This window comes from Numida meleagris, chromosome 2 (genome assembly GCF_002078875.1).
Source record: "Numida meleagris isolate 19003 breed g44 Domestic line chromosome 2, NumMel1.0, whole genome shotgun sequence".
In the NCBI taxonomy this organism is placed as follows: Eukaryota; Metazoa; Chordata; class Aves; order Galliformes; family Numididae; genus Numida; species Numida meleagris.
In genome coordinates, this window is record NC_034410.1 from 73,208,183 (window position 1) to 73,231,071 (window position 22,889).

The 22,889-nt window shown below is 37.9% G+C and overlaps 1 long non-coding RNA gene across 1 annotated transcript; it reads right to left on the reverse strand.

Annotated features, from left to right (window-relative positions):
- Nucleotides 5,655-13,800, reverse strand: LOC110394117. Its single transcript, XR_002435371.1, has 3 exons — nt 13,773-13,800; nt 9,279-9,505; nt 5,655-9,134 (listed from the first exon to the last, which is right to left on the reverse strand). It is a non-coding gene; the product is annotated as an uncharacterized LOC110394117 (long non-coding RNA).

Here is a 22,889-nt window from a genome sequence, read left to right on the forward strand (position 1 = left end):
CTCCAGGGCCTCAATGTCTCTCCTGTCAATACTAAAGATAAAGCTGGGATGTAAGTTAAAATCTAGAATTCACTAGCCATCAAAAAACATGGTTTAGTACTTGGGCATTTCATAGTATTGTTATACAGTATAAAATCTTACACTAGATTTTAGAATTAAAGTTCAAGGAGAAATATGCAGAATTAAAATTCAGTGCAAATGAGGTAAAGGAACACATGAGACGAGATGCAATAAAAGATTTGAACTATACAGTAGAAATATTCAGATAATAAATAGCTTATTGCTATGGCCTTCATTGACCCTAATGTCCACAGAACGTCATGCATATTAAAGAAGACGAGTGTAAATGATTTTGAACTTTATAAAATAAGCACTAAGCAGCCCAAAAGACTAAGGAGAATGATAGCAATGTGAAGTAAAATGATTAAGGATTTCTTTTTCCATTAGAATCATAGTTACAGCTTTGTGTTAGAAATACTAATATCAAGGTTTCATGAAAGCTAAAGGAGATTGACTACAGCCTATACATTTTTGTTTTAAGACCAGTAAGCTTTCTGCCAGCACTTGCAATCTATAATACATTGATTTTCATATTACATAATAGCATATTCTCCTTTGTTCCAATTCTTGAAGCAGAATGAAATCACAAAACTGATATTATTTTGCATCCAGCAATGTTTTAGAAGAGAATTAATATTCCAACATCCTTACTCACCAAAAAAAAAAAAAAGAGAGAGAGAGAGAGAAGGAAGGAGGAAAGGAAGAAGGAGGGAGGGATCAGGGACAAAGAAAACAAACCAGTTCTGTGATTTGAGCCTGAAGGCTTACATGCCTCATCACTCAAGGGAGCTATATTGAGCGAGCAGCCAAAAATTGTTTCCCTCTACATTATGCAGCTCTGACGCAGGGTTCTGAAGACACCATGCCCAAGTAGCATGAACATCAGCCATTTCTGCCATCTGCCCCACACTGGGAATACCAGATGAAATCAAACCAGTTTGCTAAGTGAATACAGTGAAAAGCAGTCCCCTACAGCTGATGAACTGTGGAAAAATGTTTGAAGTTGAGTACTAGCCATTAACAGAAAGGAAAATATGTTGCACTTCTGAAGTAAGAGAGACTTAAAAAATATGACAGGGGTGTCACAAAGAAGTATCATCCCTCCCACCTTGAAATGGAAATTAAAAAAAAAAGAAAAAGAGCGATTAATGGAGAATTAGAAATAATGAAAATTATATACAATTCATGATGACATTCTTTTCCTTTGAGGAAAAATAACTGATCATTAGCAAGTCTAGAGATTTGGGTTTTCCCATACCCACTATCCAAGTTTTGGCTGATGAACATTAGTAGTATTAATCTAATTTTTATCCTCAGGATAGCCAAGTAAAGATTTTCAAACATGGTTGAAGAAGATAGAATAAATATTAATATCACATATAATTTTGGAGACTTTTCCAACCCCAGGAAAAGTGATAGGCAAGGAGATGAGTAGTTCATCACCAATGTATACGAAAGATGAAAAAGATCAGCAAAAAAGTATAATAGTTGAGTTCCTGACATCCATGGCCTGGAGCTTGTTATGCAAGACCTATACAGATTGTGAAAGGGAATGCTTAGGATCATGACCAATTTAAATATCATAGATTTATGAGTTGAAATAGAGAGCGACTTTAATGGGAAACTGAACACTGAAAATGACATTTTCAGCAGCAGTGTCTGAGATGGAGGGGAAGGATGAACAATTAGTAGAAACCCAAACTGACACATATACCTTACAAATTAATGAGGTGTCTGCCTGGACCTAAAATCTCATCAGGACTAGTGGAAAGAGACAAAATTTGTAAGCTACAAATTTGCAAGTTATATTCACAGAACACAAGACAAAATGTGTTAATAACTAAGCTTCTTTGAATATATTCATTATGCCACTCACAGAAGTGAGAGCCATATTTATTTTACCAGTAGAGACTGCAAAATCCTTATCTGTAACCTACGAGAGGCCACAGGTACATAGAAAAAAACACATTAGTTTCACAGAACATGAATATTTGATAAGTCAACTGATTGAGCATAAAAACATGTTGATAATTTCCAGTTTCTAATTCAGGTTTAGAAAACTACCCACACAAATTTCCACTAAAGCTCAACATTTTGAATTTAATAGCCAAAAATACAGCATCTATCTCTAATGAAAATAATGCTGCTATTTCACAAAGTTCAGACCAAGTTTTTCTAAAGCTTTGACTAGATAAAGCTTTAAGCCAATCCTAGAGTTGATTCGAGCTATGAGAAAGCAAACAGCAGGAACTTCACAAAAAGCAAAATAACCCCCAGGAATTCTAAATCTGACATTCAGAGCATCTCTGATTAACCAGAAATTAAGAATAAATAAATAAATCTAGAACTCATTCTCCAGTTGAGGGTGTGCTCTTGTGCTTAATGGAAATGTCTAGGCTTGCAGAACCACCCAAGCTCAACTGCCTCACGTATTATGGGAGCCTGTGCTTCTCCATCTAGTGCTTACAAACACATCTACTCACAGGAAATCTATGCAGGAAATCTTCAGTCATAACCCAGATATTTCAGCTCAAAGAATGGAATAGGTTAAATTTTTACTTATGTTATAAAAGCTTTCAGTCATAACACTCCTTTTTTTTTTTATTATTGTTCTCAGACATGAAAAATCCACAGACACACTTGCCTTGTAACTTCTGCAAGACCTCAAATGGAGCTTGTAATATTCACTGAGACATTCCAAGTGCTCCCTGAAGTTCAAGCTTTCACATCTAATAACTCGAAAACTTACAAAACCATTCTTAGCAAACCTGTCTTGTACTCCTGCTTTAATCAATTATTGTCTCATCTGTCATACACATTCATGAGGAGCATTAGGGGGAACTGGTCAGCTTCTACTTTGACCAGCTCACTTCCGACACAAAACAATGTCACGGATCATTTACTCTAGTGGCTCACAGACCATTTCCAAGACATGTCATTTTTTAAAATCCCGAGGAAGAAACATCCAATCTCCACACATTTTCCATTTGGCGCATTTTAATCACTAGCCGGAAAAACGAATCACAAACTAAGCAAAATTGATTCTCCAAAAAAGTATTAGTAGGTAGTTTACACTTGATAATTTCAAACTATTTTGGTTTTGCTTCAGCTTTCATTGTAACTGACATGCATCTAAAAAAAACTATTTCAAAACCAGAAGCAGAAACAGAACTATTTCCCTATTTCTGCAACAGTCCATCCAGAGATTTTAATTGTGCCTATGAATACATTTGCCCACACAGCATGATACTAGTAGTAGCTGCATTTAACTCAAGTGCAAAAGCACTGGTACAAAGGCATCTTTCTTTCCCAATAAAAAGAAATAGGGTGGAACAAAAAATGGATACTTAACATAGAATGCCTATCAGAGTTGGGGTTTCACTCACCTGTAGAAAGACTAGAATTATGAACTGCTAGTCCTTTTTTTGTCTGAAGTTCAAAGTCAAAACATTTGTCGGTTTACGAAAAGCTACTTGCTTATGGATGTTGAAAAATAGATGTCGTAAGATGCTGCCTTTCTACAACTCTAGGAGCAAAACAGGAGGATGATGACTGCACAGTCTTCTTTGTCAGACAAGATAATAACATTTAGGCAGAAACTAACAGTAAAAGCTATTGTAAACAGCCAGGAGAAAAATGATGAAGCAGACAGTTGGTAAATGAGATGTTTTATTTCTAGCTCAGGTCTTCACATCTGTCTAATAGGTTTAGATGGCAAGGTTTTGGTAGGGGGGCTTCAAGTGTGGCACTGGGAGCAGGGCCCAGCAGTTGCCCATATCAGACCAGAGCAGCTCCAGCTGCCCCAAAGGGACCCACTGCTGCCACAGCTGAGCAGATTTGAGAAAGATGAAAATCTGCTGTGCAACAGCAGCTGGGAGAGAGGAGCAGGAGATGTGAGAGAACCACCCTGCAGGCACGCAGGTGAGTGCAGGAGGAGCTCCAGGCACAGAGCAGCAGCTCCCTGCAGCCCAGGAGAGGCCCACAGAGGAGCAGGCCATCCCCCTGCAGCCCACAGGCACCACATACAGTAGATCTCTCCCTGCAGCCATGGAGGAGCCTGTGGAGTGGCAGTGGATGAGGCCTGAAGGAGGTACAGCCCCAGGTCAGAGCTGCAGTCCGTGGGGAACTATGGCAGAGTGGTTTTCTCCTGAGTGCTGCTCCTGAAGGATGGACACCATGACACAGACTCATACTGGAAAAGTTCTTAAATAACTGCAGTTCGTTAGCAGTCCAGGCAGGATCAGATTGGGAAGGATGGCATCTCATGGGAAGCATCCCATGTGCAACAGAGGAAGAAGGAATGACAGATGACTAAGTGTTATGGACTGACCATGGACATCCTCATTCCATAATCCTCTGTGCCGGGGGAGTTAGAAGAGATTTAATGGTGGGAGATGTTTTTAGTTTGCTTTTTTTTTCTTCATAAGACAAAGAAATCTCCATGAGGCCAGCTTTCCTGGAAGTTCAGCAGTAGCACTCCACAAGATAGCTTGACTTCTAATAAGCATCTGAAGTAAATACATGCTTGGTATGCTTATCTCATGGCCTCTAAAAATCAGATCTTCTGTAGACACAAACCAACAAGTAAACAGCACAGAAATTTCAGTTTCATTCACTTTCAAGTGCGGACTGAAGAAAGAAAGTTCATCCATCTGCAAGTGTTCAGCCTATCAAATACAACAATGCGTGACAGTAGTCCTAATGTACTGGGAATTCAGGACAACAGTCCAGAACTGGGAATTACACTATTTGAGAAGTACATACAATGCCTCCCTTACCAAGTGTAAAGGGACTTTTTTTAACCTGTTGTTCCTGGTCTTTAGAGAGCATCTACCGATTTAACATATCTGGTCATCTGAAAGACTTTCCATTTCCTTCCATCTTAACGAATTCATTTCTTTTCAAAGTGGGACAACTGATAACATCTTCACTAGAATGAGAAAACAAGGGAAAAGGTAGGTAGAAAAAAGCATCCAAAGAAACAACACTGGTGGCATTGATAGCACTGTGATGCCTCCTTGATATCCTATAATAGCGTTAACTATGATGTGGAATTTGAGTGCTAAATACCATCCATGTTTCAGAAAAAAAAGAAAGAAAAGTCCCGTAGCAAGACTTTGTACATTCTCAGTAAGCAAAGAATTAAGCCAACATAGTAGAACTAGGTATTTTAATTGACTGTATTAATATTCCATAGAATATGAATTTTAATATCATGATACTTTCTGGCTATGATGTAATACACATTGGAAATTGATTTCGGAAAAAGAAATAAAATAGAAATAAAATAATCCTTTGGGAGAAATTTGGAAACAGAAAATAACAAAAGCCTTCAGAGTACTTATAATCCTTTGTATCTTCCTGTGACACAAAGCTTTCACAGACTTTTTCAAGCACAAAAGACAAGAAATCAGCAACAACTACAGGAAAAGGGACAAAATGCATGCTATCGGGATTCTTTGCAGTGGAAGTAGATGCTAGGACATTCAGGAACATTTTTTCTAATCTTGAGAATTTAAAGAAAAGAACATTCACATGTCAGTTCCCACTGAATCATTTTGAATAACAAATAAATGTTATTTTCTATTTCCCATTTTGCTTTTGACAAATAGATTTTATTCAAATCACTTGTAAAGCTTTTGTTGTATAACCATGAGGAGTATAAAAGTTACTCTCAAGCAAAACCATGCAGACCTAATACATGATCCTAAGAGTCAAAGCTTTAGAAAACCAACACCAAGAAAGTCTCAAAAAGTTCAGTTAAGGTTATGGGAATTCACAGTCCTGTGAAACATACAATAAGCTTCTGATAGACTGCATCTTGCTTTGCAAAACAGAGCTTCATTTCCTCAAAGTTGGCCTTGGGCAGTGGGAACCACTTCCCTTCAAAACTGCTGTTGCAGTCCAATTTCATTTTCCATCCTTCCTCTCAGATGCTGCATGGAATAACCCACAACCATTTTCCAGTAGCAAAGTCACATACATGTATACATAAACTAGAACTGAAATACAGCTTTGCTAAATAAGAGAACACTAGCTAGCCTTTGGGAAACAAAAAAAAAAAAGAGAGAGGAGCGTAAGAACGAAAGATCCAGCACTAAGATAGAAATCTTGCCTCTAGTAGTAATATTTCCATTCTTCTCAGCAGAATAGAAGTACATACAAAAAAGATACAAAGTGATTTTATTTGAGAGGCCAAGATAAGTTTTCTTCAGTTCTCTACCACAAAACATGTGAGCATTAAGTATAAGCATGAACAAAGTACATAATAGCTATCTACCAATTCTGTTACAGGATTAATAATTAGCTTCATAATATAATTTTAAAAGTCTGTAAACACGGGAAAAGAAATGTTTTATAATGAGGTACTCATATATGATACTAATGACACTGGGCTACATTACCTAAATAGTTGTGTGGCTAGCTGTAATGACACTATGAATCTGATCACTGCAGGATGGAATTTTCAAATCAATTACATAAGATGTAAGCTGTAAGTATACCACCTCCAAAGCAGTACAAATTTATTTTAAAAGCTACCAGTACATTGTCTAGAAGCTTGGATTCACTTTCCAGGATGTAGGGTTTAACTCCTCAGTGAGATACTGCTTTATCCAAAGAGCATAACATTTTGTAGAAGTTTCCCTTAATCCTCTGAATATTTATCATCACAATAACAACATTAGAATAGGATGATTTCTGCTCCATTCCTGTCCTCACACTCTCATCAGTCGTACTTGCTTTATGAAGCAATTAAAGAATTAAAGGCTTTTCTCACAGCAAAATGTGACAAAACCATGCACTAGGGCCAATCAGCAAGACAGCAGCAAGTCCAGGCTCCAGCTCTCCACAGACCCTCCCTGCCTGGGCCATGGCCCCTGCCCAGCCAGACACACCCACAGGCCCATGGCATGGCCTGGTCCAGCCTTGGCTCAGCCCTGCCTTAGGGAGTGCCCGCTCCCTGGAGCTGCCCTCAGGGTCCTGCTCCTGCTGGGAAGGGCCCTGCCTGGCCAAACTGGAGACACCCAACATTCCTCATGCCCAGCCCCTGCAGTACCCTGATAAAGATGAAAGAAACTTTGCCCAACAGCATCCATCTCTTCTAAATAATGGCTAATAATCAAAAATAAAAATTCCTTGTGACATTGTACAGTGGCTTTTTATGTATGTTGTAAAAAAAAATGAATCTGGCTAATTAAATCCTTTCTTTAAGTCATTTTACGATCTGTGAAAACTTTTGATTAGCAATTGAACCAAGAATCTCAAAGCCAAATACAGATTGTTCAACATCAGGATATAGTAAGATCGATCTTTTCCTTCCCAGCCCTTCAGCCCTAAACAGATTAAACTATAAAATCACTGACACAATTTCAGGATGTTAGATCATAAATGGGTCTTTTTTAAGCATGCCTTCGAATCAAGGCAGGCACTGTAACAGAACTGTAGCAGGACTGGGATTTGGAAAGCAGCATTTTAGCAGCATGTTGCCCATCTTCTCATGCTGTGAACATATTCATAGTAGTTCTCTGAAAGTCCCACGACTGCTGGTGTAGCATCTGTTCGCTACCAACAAAGACTTGGATGTTACACCAGAGTCTGTCTTATTTTTATCAATTGCCATTTTACAAACAAAACTTTTGCAACAGAATTTTATTTGGTGTTTACATGAGAAAGCCACTAGCTGTTAAATATGTACCTTTACCATATTATTCGATGTTTATCAGGCTTCAGCTACACTCTGAGTAAATAGGGGCTCCTACAGTTAGGTGTAATCCAAAAACACATACACAGTTCCAGAGATATTAACAAACTGGAATCTTGGAACAAATGGATATAAACAGGACTTAAATTCAGCATAAGCAAATTACTAATGCACCTCTTCTCAAATAAGTAATTACATGGTCAATTCACAATTCTAGATGCTTGGACTGACATTGAGATTTACCATCTCAGACCTTGATCATTGTTGAAGAGCGCATATGCACTGGTTCCATATAGAGATTCAACCATCAGTTTCAGTGGGATATTCCCAAAAACAATTTAAGCAAAAATAGTTTCATAGTTTTACATGAGCTGAGTGCATAATTTGCTCCAAACATCAATTTTGTGTTTAGATTTTGTGCTTACTGTATCAATTACACTCAATTGTTAATACCAGGATAGAGAGGTAACAAGGAATAGGCAGTGTGAAATTTTAAGTTTTCTTCTTCACTCACATATATTCTAGTCAAAGCATGTTTCAATGGAAGGGAGCAAGAAAGCCAAGCAAGGTATATTTGTCATAGGCAGTTCTCTTGAGTGCTCTCAGACCAGAAGGTAGCCATGTCAGCAGATCCTGTATGTTCATATTGAAGTTAAGAATGGTTGTTCAGGGATTTCAATAAATCAGATTACCCCATAATCCAATAGTAACATTTAGCATACTACATGTTATTAAGAAGTCACTGTAAAATTTTTATGCTAATTAGATATTCATAAGCAAGAATACAAAGAATAGAATAACCATGTAATTACATGGTGGCATGAAACAGCTGATCACTACCAATTACATACCAGTCTAGTTTGTGAATAGGATTACATTTCAGAATAGAATATATTTCCAGCGGATCCACTGGACATCACTAAACCAGCAGCAGATTCCCTGTACAGTCCTTTATATCCTTTAGATACAAATGCCCATTGTACTTTCATGCTTCACTCTCTGATGTGTAAGGCACATTCACCAGCCATTTTGTATAGCACAGCATAGAATATTTACAGGGGAGAGAAGAACTGCACACTCTAGGACATATACTGAAAGCACATATAGTCTAGAAACAGTAATATCACTAGATAATTGTTAAGCAGCTAATCAGTTTAGTGTCATCACTTAATTTTCCACAGGCTTCCTTCACCTTGCTCACTCCCTGGCATTGCTTGAATAAAGATTTCCCATATGAAACTGCTCTTGTATTGTGAGCTGCCCTTCCCTTCAAGTTCCACACTCACACACAATGTGTTGTGGAATGTTTATAACATTACATTGTGTGAAACATGTGCTGACAGACATCTGCTCTTCCTGTAAAAACACAAACCTGAAAAATAAAAAAAAAAGAGTAAACTGCCTGTATTACTGCTGCTACAGTATATTCTAGCTTAATCATGTGCCAAGATGATAACTAAAAATGTAATTTAATTTTTAAACTAAACATTCATTGATATTTAATTGGAGGCATCACCTTTTTCCACTGCTGAAGTATAATGAGAAGGAAGCAATTCCAAAGTGTGCTGAGAGGCCTTTGGCTGCTCTCAAGTAGAGCAGGTTGCCATAGCAACTACCATCCCACCCTCGCTCTGCTCTGAGGAAATGGCAGACCAGGGTGCAGCTGCAGCATCAGTGCAGGCTGTCTCTGCCAGCACAAAGCACGGCTGCACACCTCTATATCTGCTATTGTTGCCACGTGGACTGGAAAAAAAAATCAGTGTTAAAAAATAAAAGGAAAGTGTACCCTCCGATTAGGTCTTACTAAAATATTAAAAACAGAGCATACAAGATAGCAGTTTCATTTTCTGCAAGGCATGTGTTGTCTGTCATGATGACCTTGACATTCAGTTGTACAATTTACCCTTGGGTAAGAGAATTTAAAGGGCATATTCTCTTTAGGTTCAACATCTTTCATTCTTCTCATCTCCAAATGAGATTTGTCTTAGTAAGGCAGCAGCAAATCAAATCCTCTGTTACATGAGATCTACTTGTGTGCATTTACAGGATTATTGATTTGGAAATCTAGCATCTGCAAAATGCTAAACTAGCCAATTAAGCTTAGGAAAGGCTTTGCACATCAGCTGATCTCCCCAGTTATATGCAGGATAACAGTACTTACCCACATAACTGAAATAGTCTGCAAAAATGAGAAATGTCTGTGATCATTAATAATGGCATTATCAGACTACAAAAGAAATGCAGCCTTTCTAACCTGATCATGCTTCTATAGATAGAAGTTGTCATTTCAGAATTTATTTTCATCGTGCAAAGATTGACATTTTTTTCAGTCCACCTAGTCTTAAAATCAACATCTAGAGAGAGATACCTGTTACTAGGCCAAATGGTTCAGTCCAGAGGAGCAAAACAGATCAAGCTTTAGGGCACGCAAGTCCTTTCTCAATTCTAACATGAGCCAAGCATGCACTGGAAACAGTTACTATAGTTGCAATCTAGTTAAGGGGAAAAAAACATCCAAAACTCAAATCTAAACATTCAGGTGATGAGTTTCATTACTAATGTGTAAACTATTACAGAGAAAGCAGAATCTGGGCCTAAAACTTGGTTGTTTTTTTTTTTTTTAAATAGTACATCGGAGTTGCCTTTGTATCTTATGGACTGCAGATTCCTTAAGATTTTTGAATGCTATTTCTAGCTCAAATGTTCAGAAATTATCACTTATATTTCTATTAACACATTTTTAGAATGAATACACACAAACATTCCCTCCCTTTTTCCCTAGATTCCTACTTCTATTTTCAAAATTTCGTAACTTATTATGAAAATTCAATGACGCCCAGAGTAACTGCTCCCATTTGTTTAATGTCTGCTTTGTCTTTATGAGACCTGAAAAAGACCTTACAAGCTTCAGCCTTTTACTCTTTTCAAAATACATTAGGTTGCCAGTCTTATAACATTGGCTATCACAGCTACATAATGTTGCTATTATTTTTAATATCTGGTTTACAGTAAATAAACTTCAGTATTCTTTAACAAATCAATAAAAAATCAAATTAGTAACAAGTGTGATCATACTTTCCATTATTTACTCCCTGTATAACATTTATGAATAGGAAAAAAAGAAAGGAAAAGTCAGTCAGACAAAAAAAGGCAAATATTTTATGACCATCATCTCCAATCTTTTCTATCTGATTCTGTATAAAATGGTTGGAAGTACTGCTGAAGGTCAAACAATGTTTTGTATCATTAACACACTACAAATCAGTATAATGTACAAAGAATATAATTTATACACAAACTCAAGTGTATTTGATAAGTTAATTTTAATTAGTACATTCAATAGGAAAATTCTTCACAAATATGGCAGACCACTCAATGGTAATAGACTTTGCCAAGGCAGAATCAGGTAGAAAGGTGTTGTATTATTACCTGTTCCATAGTATAAGGAAACTCAGTTACTTGTTTACAGCTTGTGTAATTCTGAGGATATCTGAGAGCAAGGAAAACATCAGTGGGTCTAAATTTATGTGGAAGTCTTTTATCAACACAAGGATTAGTAAAGGTTGGAGCTAACACAATTATAGCAGATCAAGAGGCTAAAGTATAGACATCCAAAAGTAATTTAGCATCTGCAGCTACACTGTCTATGCTTTTGAGATGCTTGAAATGTAAATCACTATGTATTTAGAAAGATTTTACTCCTATTCACAAAAAGAACTGAAAAGGAACTGGCCTACATACAGCTCCTTATAAATTAAATTTGAGAAACCTCTCCAAACCAGACAATGTTGTTTTTAAAATACTGAAACCTTCAGTGGAAAATAAAAATCAAAATTAGATACTACGCTGAATTTCTTCTCTAAAACATCCATGGGATGTCAGTAAGACACATGAAGTTTGGCAAAGAGCAGTACAGAACATCAGATGTCTTCCTCTGGAACATCTTTACGTACTGTTTTGTATTGGCAACTAAAACTCACATGAACTCAAAGCTTATCATCCAGATGTGGAGCAAGATTTTCTCTTTCATCTTAAGCTTTTCCTGCCTCAGGATGACTCATTCTCTAAAGGCTTCGCAAAACCTAGTTAATGCCATTAGAATATGTCACATAGGAAAGGAGATCACATTTCAACAGTATTTGAAATAAAAATTATATTTTGGCAGTTTCAGAAAAGAATACTTCAGTCCTTGTGTTCTGATAAGATTAAAAATATATTATACAAAAAAGACTTTTAAAAAACAACTTATTGAGAACAAAAACGAACAAAAATCCCAGTTGAAACAGACAAAAGCAAAAATGCATTTTTATTTACATGGAAGATTTGCTAGTTCTATTCTGATCCTGTGCAGAAAGTGAACTAAGTTGCCAATTTTTTATGGTGTCATGTTCAAACGTTCTCAGAAATCCAGACTTACCGTGTCTGAATTAGCTGATTAAGATTTATTAAGGCCACCTAAGAGCTTTGGAACCTTATCTAAGGTGCAAACTAGCTGTTGAAACTACTGTTCACAGAATTCAGTCCCACAGAAATTTCTTTTGTGCTATGAGACAACACAGTCATGAAAAAATGGGTTGGGAACATAATGTTACCCACTAGAAAATTTGTCCCTATTTTCTGTAAACACCACAGCAAAGAATATATGACCAGCTTTTTTGTGCGGGTCACTTAAGCCTTACACCCCTCATGATCACAGCAGCTTCTAAAATAAATGTCTTGTCTACAACTATCTACTCCTGTCTAGCTTTTGGGGCTCATTAGTCTTAGGTTTGTTTTGAAGCCTACTTACAGTAGTTAATTTCAGCTGCATCTTGCTCTAAGTAGTACAGCAATACTAGTAATAGTACAGACATTTCAATATGTGTGAAAGAGGGAAGGAGAGAAAGCCCCAAAATGCACTGTTGCATCTGCAGAGCCAGGCTCTGACAGACTCAGGATACGCGACCTGTAGAAAAGCTAAAGAGAACTGCACAACCTCCATATATTTAATAAAAGCATGCACCTCAATACCAATCAATCAACTCTGTAAGTCAATGTTGTGTATAGCCCAGCCTCAGAAACCCGTCTTGCTTCTATTACATTTTTAGCCACATTCTCTTTGAACTTTGTTTTCACTCTTTTCTGTGACTTGTAGTAGTTTCCTTTCTCCACAACAGTCTCCAAGTACTTCCAGTTCATTAGAACAGACACCATACAGCTTGCAAAATAAAGATTGGGTGCAGAAGCATTTTTTTTTTTTTTGCTTAGAAACAGTAATGTTGGATATTTTGTTATAAATGTAAAGCAAAATAATCATGATTTGAAGGCTTCCATCCTGTTCATACAGAGCAGAGCTCACCTATGAAGTAGAAAGAGTTATTTGATAACAGCAGCAAGAAGCCTGAAGATAAAAGTGAGGGTAGTTAATGAATTAATATAAGAACATGTTAGACTAAGAAAGTGAGGCACTGCTTCCATTGGAAATTACTAATGTTCTCATAAATCTATATTCTCTTTCTAGAATCCTATCAGGGACAGGGCGGAGATTGTATCTGACAATCTAAATCTTTCCCTTATTTCTCATTAATGTATTTAGCACTAGAAGTACTGTTTTCAGAAACACCTAACAGTAAGGAAGCAATTATAGGCTTGAAAACTCACTTATTAGGAAACGTGCTTATTAAAATCCAATCCTAGAAAGGAATAAGAACTCTAGATAAAGAATAACAACTGATAGAAAAGATTATTCGTAACAGGCATGGAAAATAAAAGCATTTCCAGTTGGAGAACTTGGGTTTCGAGAACTACCTGAAAGGGGAGATCTCCTTACAGCCAAAAAAGGAAGTAATTCTGGGAATGATTACAGCCACCCCTCAATTTATTTCAGTAAATCAGACCAGTTGATCTTTCATGCTTAGAACACAATGAAAAGCACAACAATAAGAGCAGAACAGCAAGATCCCAGACTGAGGGAGGATTCACTGAAACACAACAGTAGTGGGCATAAAAATAAGAGAAAGAAGCTGCTCACCCTCAGAAGGCCCCACATAGGCAAGGACCTCCAAAGAGAAACCCTAACCTCCACTGCCAACCCTTAAATGAGGTCTGGGAAGGGATGGATCCTGCCTCCACCCCTTCCCATCACTCAGGCACACTGCATGCACCTGAGCTTCCCTGGGCTGGCCCTGCCTTCCCAGCAGGTGCTCAATCAGTGGTTCAGGCCATGACTTAGCATTTACACTACATTGCTCTTATAAACATACGTCTTATTGGAGTATCACAGCTGTATAGTAAACTTAAGAGTTACCTAGCCCACCCTAGCAAAGGGTACAAGTTATTTCAAGTTTAAGTAAGGATTCTGGCTGCTATGTATGGAGAACGGGTATGGTAGGACTAGTATTGTGCAAGGTCTGATCATAAAGATCATGAGAAAGAAAGAGACTTACCAAAAATCTGTCTTGTTTGCTTTTAAAAATCTATTATGTGAGAAAATAAGATATACAAGTGTGATTGTCTGAACTGAACAATTAAAGGGAATGATCGCTCTGGGTATCAGGACACAAAATCCAGAGCTCCTAGTCTATGTCTCCCAGTGAAACCATGCTCCAAATAAGAACAGGTATGTCTGAAACTGCTTTTTGGAAAAAGGCTGGAGAACTTGGACAATGCTTGCAATGAAAGACTTTTATTCAGCAAGGAGCATCAGATCTGGGAGAGAAATCTGCATGAAAATGGAGAAACTCTTCAGTTTGTAAATCAAGTAGAGCCAAATTAGAGGGACACGTTGCTGGTAGTATAGCAGCAGTAACAATAAGCTCAAGATCATTTAAATTATACTCAGGTGAATTGCCAAATTAAGAAAAAAATACAAAATGATGAACACTGTATGAGAGATAAGTACATTCTTACAACCTTGCTTGCCAGCCTCTCCCTTGCAAATCAAAATTAATCCCTCTATCTTAATCTGCAATTCTTTAATTCCTGTCTTGTTTGTGTTTCACCTCTCTTGTTTCTAGGGTTTCCTTCCAAATTATAATTTTATTAACATCTAGCTGACTATATTCAAATGTCTTTGCCATGAAAGAATACAGATATACTGTTTTCTGTCTACCTTTTATCTTTTTTAAAAAAATGGCTCATGTCTGTTTTGTCACAGTATCATTCACACCGTTCTGCAATAGCCTGTTCATTTACAGTATCCCATCTAAAATGAATACACACATCTTTGAACTGGTACAGAAGGGGTAAAAAAGGAAGAGACACAAAGCAGTAAGTGACCTGCTCATTTATGTAAAATGGTGTATGTATACACAAAATGAACTTAAACCTATGCTCAGATCCAAAGACATATCTATTCCCTTGCAGGTACTTACACTGAGCCTGTCAGAAGGTTCATGTAGGTGAAGACGCAACGTGCCCTACAAGAATCTCTGTCAACGTATAATGATTGACCTGTAGGTCAGAGTAAGAAAAGAGACAGAATTCATGAAACAGATAGTCTCACGGTACTGTACATGACAGCTGTAGCCCTGTAAATTCAAGTCCATTTTCTACTCAGTAGCAGCACTACTGAAAATTTACCCTGGGGCAAGAAGTCTTCAAGATATGCCTGGATATAATCATGAAACACCATATTCCAAGAAACAAACTGTCTTTTATTGATCCAGTCTATGGGATAAGCAGTACAACAGCTGGGACAAACAGGCCCATGAAAATGGGAGAAAACAGACTGATGCTTTTGACATGTGGAGCAACAGTATTATTATTAATTTTACCTTCAGAGCCTGAATTTTCAAACAAAAGGAAACAGATCTCTTCAAAGATTTTGGGTCTCCAATCTTTTTTTTTTTCTTTTGCATCTATTCATAAAAAATGGGCTGCAATGAAACTTCTTACCTCTCAAGGACAGAATCTGTGATCTCAGGCCTGAACGTGACTTCAAACGAAAGCACACCCATGTGAAAGGGATCCCTAAGAAAAGAAGGACTGAACATCCTTGGGAATTGGATTGCGTAACACTTTGTGTCCAAGGCACTAGTAACTTCCTGGAGCACCCTGCTACATAAACAGACTTTTATCTAAAACATCTCTAGGAATCTCTTGGACGAGGATCTCCCAGGAGCTCTCCTACAACAGCAACTTGTTATACTCCTAAATAATTTTTGATTCAGAGTTGTAAAGCCGTCAAAAATTACATTCTTTTAGCAAAATGTCACTCTTCTCCCAGTGCTTGGTGTATGTGACTGTCTAGGATATTTGTTGCTTTCTATGACAGAACCTGCATCTAACAAAGAATAGTTGTATTAATTTGTTTCCCCTTCTGGGAATAAGCCCTTTTTTTTTTTTTTTTAATCTATTATTTTGAATAAGTAAAGAAATAAATAAATGGCCAACAAAAATCTGATGTTAATTACTTGTTCCAGTAATGTTGGATTGACTGAAAACAATTCAAGTTACCAAAGTCTATCAATGTGTGCAGCTATTGTGAGGAGTGGGAATCTCAGTGCAGACGCTGTTCACTGTAGAGGCATCACAATGGCATTAAATTGGACTGGAATTCAAGCAGCTCATATACACAGAAAAGAAACTCCTCTAAGAACATCGCAACTCTGTAACAACCTCCATGTCCTTAAAAAGACTTCTTTCTCCAACTCTGTGCTACTAGATGGTGGAGTGGCACTCCTTGGAGCCTGGAGGTCTGGAGACTAGCTGAGAGGAGAAAGGATGCACTCTGCTCTGTGCTATAAACCTAGTAGAAAAGCCACCTTTGGTATGGGCTATGGTATGTGTTTATTTGGAGCAATGTCTTCTATGTTAAAAAATATGACCTTTTCCATTTTAGTCCAGCATTTAAACATGTATCGATCATTCATTAAAGTGAAAAACTTATCACAGGTGATGATCTTGCTAAATAAAATTTAGAGAGAAATAACTTGATTTCAATATTTCTAATTGATATGTAGATTAGAACTTCATTTTAGCATAAGCATATGACAGTTTTACCACTTTGTGCTTATCTGGCCAGAGAAAAAGATTAAAAGAAAATTAATCTGGAAAAAATGCAGTTCACTGAGAAATATTTGAATCTCTTAATATTTTCACACACTACTATTGCTCATTTATGTTGTGGAAACCTCTGAAATTATCTCAGATTTTGAGATGAACAATATTTAAAAAAAAAATGTAGAAAAAATGTTAAGTCACAGAATAGATAAAATAAACATGAGGGAATCACCTAAGAGAATGCATAATTTCTTGATGATGTCAGTCAATCTGCTCCAAGAAATATTCAGAAATGTTCACACCAACTAATAAATGATGTTTTATCTAACTTAAAAATATTACGCTAAGAGACCATTTCTTCAAATAGGGATGCATAAGAAAAGAAATCGAGATCAAAACATCTTATGTTTTGTGGCGTTCTTACAAAAATAATCATACTGATGTCGGGAAAAACATGCTTACAGTTACAATGAAGGTAAAACAAGTTTTATCCTGGATATCTTTATTAGAACTATTTTTAAAAAATAAATAATAGTTAAATAAATAAAAATTCATGCTATGTTTATCATCTGCACTCAAATTTTTTAGCGTTTTTTTTTCAAAGATTTTTCCACTGTACATGGAGCATTTAAAAAAAAGCGTCATTCTGAAATGCTACCAAAAATAGAATTTTCTTATTAACATATATAAAATCATGTTTATAACAGAAAAAAAATCCCCCACACCCTGTAAAATGCTAAATGGTTCATAATTACTGTTCAGAGACATCTGAGTACTAAACATTACATTGCATTTAATATGTTTGTTCAACATTCTGCTTTCTTTGAATCTTTCCACACCTCTTCTTATCCCCTTGCTTACTTGCTGCAACATACAGGCAAAATAAATCAAGAATGAGAAAGCAACTTTCTCAGGAAATTAAAATGGAACATCAATAATGTGTCAGGAGTGAAGCTGGAAATGCTCTTCACTGGCATGAGGCCACCAATTTCAATTCAAGACTTAAAATCAAATTTTGCTCTTAATACAATGGTGGAAATCAAGATAGAAAATGATCAAATTCTTTTTCGTAATATTTAAGCAACTCATTAGCAATTACGAAGATGATTAAAAGGCTCGGCACCTCTTCTATGAAGAAAGGTTGAGGGAGTTGGGCTTATTTAGCTTGGAGAAGTCTCCTAGAGAACTCACTGCGGCCATCTAGTACTTGAAGGGAGCTTACAAGCAGGAGAGGAGATTGACTTCTGCACAGTTTGATAGCGATAGGACAAGGGGAAATGATTTTAAACTAGAAGAGGGGAGATTTAGGTAAGATGTTAGGCGGAAATTTGTTACTCAGAGAGTGGTGAGGCACTGGAACATACTGACCAGAGAAGATGTGGGTGCCCCATCCCCAGAGGTGTTCAAGGACAGGCTGGAAGGAGCCCCAGGCAGCCTAAGCTGGTGGGTAGCAGCCCTGCCCACAGCAGGTAGTTGGAACTAGATATCTTTAAGGTCCCCTCCAACCTAAGCCATTCTACAATTCTATGACTTGAGAGCATGGAGTGGATTCAATGTTATCTTGTGTCCAGCCTATCTTAGTGTTCTCATGTCAGGAAAATACACAAGCTAGAAGGAACTGATTATCATTAATGGCTCAACAACTTCACATCAAACATCTCAAAGGAAAACTTTTTGGGATATTCAAAAATAAAAGTTATTTTCTGAGTTTGCCATTTGAAAGATATTGCTGTGGTGTGGAAAAGGAGCTGTTGTTACAGAATGGCCATTAGCATATAATAAGATGTGTGTTTTGCTAGGCTTACTTTCAATGAAGTTCACAACATTTATAGTCTCAAATATTATTTTTATTTCTCTTACCAGGGGTTGGTGTCCAATAACATGTACTTTTGCCACAGAGCCTTGTGCTTTCTCTCCGTAATTAACTCACTACCAGCACAGGCCTATTAGTTCTATATTAGTCTCGGCCAGCTTAAATACCTGATTACTGGAAAACATTTTTTCTACTTAAAGGACAACAGAAGCAATTTCTCTATGTCTGGATCATGTTAATTCACCCTAAGAGTGCCAGATTTCCACAGAGTTTTCAATTTATTTCCAACATTGGATCCCAACAATGTTTCCCAAGATTCTAAGATTTAACAGCTTTCCTAGGATTGTAGGACTTTTTTTACAATGGCATAGTCCTGACTTGCAGAGGACTTTCATCTTGCCAGCCTTCTGTTTTTATTTGTAGTATTAATCTCTTTTACACACAGTACAACTGGCTGTTCTTGAAAGTGCGGAAGAAAAAAGACATGATTACCACCTCTCTAAATGTTTCTTAGACTACACAGGGATGTAGAATCTCTGATGTAAGGACACCATGCAACACAACTGCAATTACATTGAGAAGACCATAACATTGCCATCACTGCTGGTCCCTAAGAATGGATTACATAGCCAACTTATCATCAATGACACAGGTATATTTGATGGTTCCTCGAGGCAGCAAAACTGGCTAGGTTATTTCTTCAAGTCCCTTTCAGACCTACAACACAGTATGCTCCAAAGAGATAAAAGATCCCCACATAATTGTAAACTGGTAGAATGTACTTGAAACCTGTAGAATGTGTAAGGGCTCCTCCAAAAGTAATGCCTCCTATTTTACTATGTTGGCCCACAACATCAGAGGTGGATGTTGGTGGTATAGCAGTAGAGGTTGAGCCTTCCCACCAATATTCCATTACATTTTGTTGCCATGTGACAGATGGCAACACAGGGGTAGTCTGACAGAACGGTGCTGACACAGAAGTGTGTATAGAGAAAAGGTGTGTCACTGAATTCCTTCATGTGGAAAAAATGCACACATTGACGTTCATCAATGAGTGCTGAATTTTTATGGAGACCAAACAGTGTTTTGTTAACATTTTTTAGATGAAGTTCATGTTTCACATGTTCCTGGCACAGATAGCCATGGTTTGATCACAGCCTGGGTTTACTAATGCCGCTCTGTAAGCACACAAACACCAGCAGTACAGAGTTGATGTTTCATTTATGGGCGCTGCTCAGCAAGCAGCACTGAACATGGAAACATAAAAACCTGTAAAAAAAGGGCTACGTTTTGGATGGTGAAAGTAAATGTAAGTTAAAAAAATGAAATCCCACAGATCTCAGCTTCAGAAAGAGAAAACAACAGAAACTCCAAGTAGTAAGCTTGATTTTTTTTATCACACTAATTCTGCTTCATTTTATTCAGATTGCTACAGCAACACGATATAGCCATTCTCAGACTGTTATTTTTTTTTCTTCAGAATACGACACTTCGGGACTGCGTCATTCCAACCCCCCGTTCTTCTCAAACCACGAGAATGAGGAAAAATAAATAAATGCATGAGTGTGTGTCTTTTCTGCGCCTCTGCTTCTTCCGCATGACACCTTAAGAAAAAAAAAAAAAAAAAAAAAAGCGCGGAAGGCTAAAAAAAGAAGCAGACCCAGCGGGAAGGCCGGCTCCTCGCCGCCCGTCGCGGGCAGCCCACCGCGGGCAGCCAGTCGCCAAGCGCCGGCATCACCCGAGGCGGCGGCAGCCCGCCCTCCCGCGCCGTGGTGCCGTCAGCGGGGCTGGGAAGGATGGAGGTGCTGCTGGCAGCCGGGGCATCGGCGTCCCCGAGCGCCCTGCTAATAGCGGGGCGTGGGAGACGGGCTGAGATCATTTCACCGGGCAGGCCGTGAAGTTCCCTTCGTCTTTCTCTTTTGACGCGGTGCGCCTGCCTCCAGCAGAAGACAGGCGGTGGTGTGGTATCGGATCTTAAAACTGCTAAAGCACATGCAGCAGTCAGAAAATGGCATTGTGCCTCTCGTTTTCTTTTTTCTTTTCTTGCTCTTTGTACCAGTTGAATCAATTAGCTTAATACGAATTAATATGAATCAGTTAGCTTTTGCTGAGGCCCTCTGATTTGTTCAGCCCGAGCAGAGGAGAGGCCTCATGGCAGCTGCAGCTCCTCGCAGGGAGCAGAAGACTTCGCTGAGCTCTGCTGGTGACAGTGACAGGGCCCGAGGGAACGGCATGGAGCACGGCCCTAAGTGCTGGAGTTCAAGGAGCATTTGGGACAGTGCTCTCAGACACAGGGTTTGGATTTTGGGTGGTGCTGCATGGAGCCAGGATTGCAATTCTGTGATCCTTGTGGGCCCCTGCCAACTCAGGATATTCTATTTTATACAATATCCCATCTTAATTAAAATATGTAATTATTTCCTCTGATATTTTCCATAATTCACCCAAAAACCCACTGGCCAAACAAAGTACTTCAGAAATCCCATCACAGAGTTTGTTAAGGGTTCGGCAGGGTTCAAAAATGTTTTTAAGCTTTTTGATAACGTTCATGGTATCGCACCGCTTCGGATGAAAAATCTAACGCAGTTTTCAACAAGAAAAGAAGGTTACTTTAGCTTGACCAAGCAAGAATCTGTGGGCATAGATATGCTCAAGTGCATTAAAATGACCATGACTGCTTAGATAGTGAGATGTGTAGAAAGCATTTTGCTGCATTATTAGTGTGCACATAAAGACAGCATCTTTTTTTTCATACAGTGGTTGGAGGAGGAAAAAGCACTAAAGAAGTGGGAGTTAAGTCTTCATAAGGAAAGAAAAACAGCAATATGTCTGGCAGAAAGAAAGAAGGTAAAGGTGAACAGGAGTGACTACAGGTTTAAAAAGCTTGACACGTTCCACAATTGTTATTTGCTAGAATTGTGAACAGGATATGTTTTGCTAGTGTGTTTTATTATTTAATGCTGTGCAATTTTGTTAACAGCCAACATATGGGACCTGCACTCAATTTGTTATGTTGTGGCAGCACAGTTGACTCGCTGAACTCTCCTCAAGAAAACTACTTATTTACTGACGTGTACGATACTTCTTCTAAAGCAAAAATAAATGGTGGAGGTGCACGCATGCACAAGCACACATGGTGTTCATCTCAACATGCACCAGGGAAATTAAATTTCTCCATTTAGAAATAAGCCTCAGCTCCCTACCTCACTTAAAAGTGAGATGTAATTTTCATTTGGTGGTGGAAGAGAGCCTGGAGGAGCAAGGCAGCACTGGTTACATCACTCCAGATAAGTGGAATACTCTGGCACAACCAGGTCCAGAGGAGATTGTACATAGGCCACAAGCCAAAAAATACAAATAATCTGCAAAACTCTTACTTGCAAGCCTATCATGCATGGATGCCTGCTGTCTCTCACAGCTCAGTCTGAGTAACAGCAAACACAAACAACCCTTTTAGTACCTCTGATGTACCTTATTGCCCAGCAAATGGCTACACTTCTTTCATTAAAAACAATGTTAATTAATACTGTGTAGCAAGGAAAGCCCTAGCAGATGTGCTTTGCATTGAGACACATTAAGTTCAGCAAAGCAAAAATACTTTTTTTTTTTTTTTAAATACAGGACAGAGTGTTAATTTTTTTTTTTTTTTTTTTTTTTTTTTTTAAATAGCACACGCTTGAGAGTTTCCCAGTGTTAAAAATCTCCACTCCCAGGAACACTGAGATTTAGCACTCTGGTTTAATTCAAAAGCCTCTGTACTTGCAGATATGTGAAGCTTAATTAACACAGTTTTACCATTTTATTCATCTGTGTTCTTATAGGTATTCAGAGAATAAGTTAGAGGATTTTTTGGCCCAGCCATGAAAATCAAACATACTCGTTCAATGAGTTATTACAGTTTGGTTGGTCTGCTAACCCCTCAGCTCTAGATGAAACAGGAAATGAGTATAAAAATTAAGATATTTAAATACATGTTGTCTATGTTGGCAATAAAAATTAACTTCTTTCTAGGATAGTTGAAAAAAGTCGGCTTCAGTCTTTCATTGTTCTTTTTGGCACCATGATAGAAACTAAAATAATTCAGAACAGCATTGCTTTGCTCTCACACATTCCACACTTCAGTCTCTTCCACCACTTTCTCCTCTTCATTCTAGATTGGAGCTCCACCCATGTATGGGGTTTTTTAGAGGGGAAGGAGTGAGGAGGTAAAGAGAGGAAAGGAAGGAAGTAAGGTAGGAAGAGGTGGTTACCAGTGCAAAAATTGAATCTCCTTGCCCATCAGTGCTTCTGATTAAAGTATACATAAGGAAATTCCAAAGTGGCAATATTTTA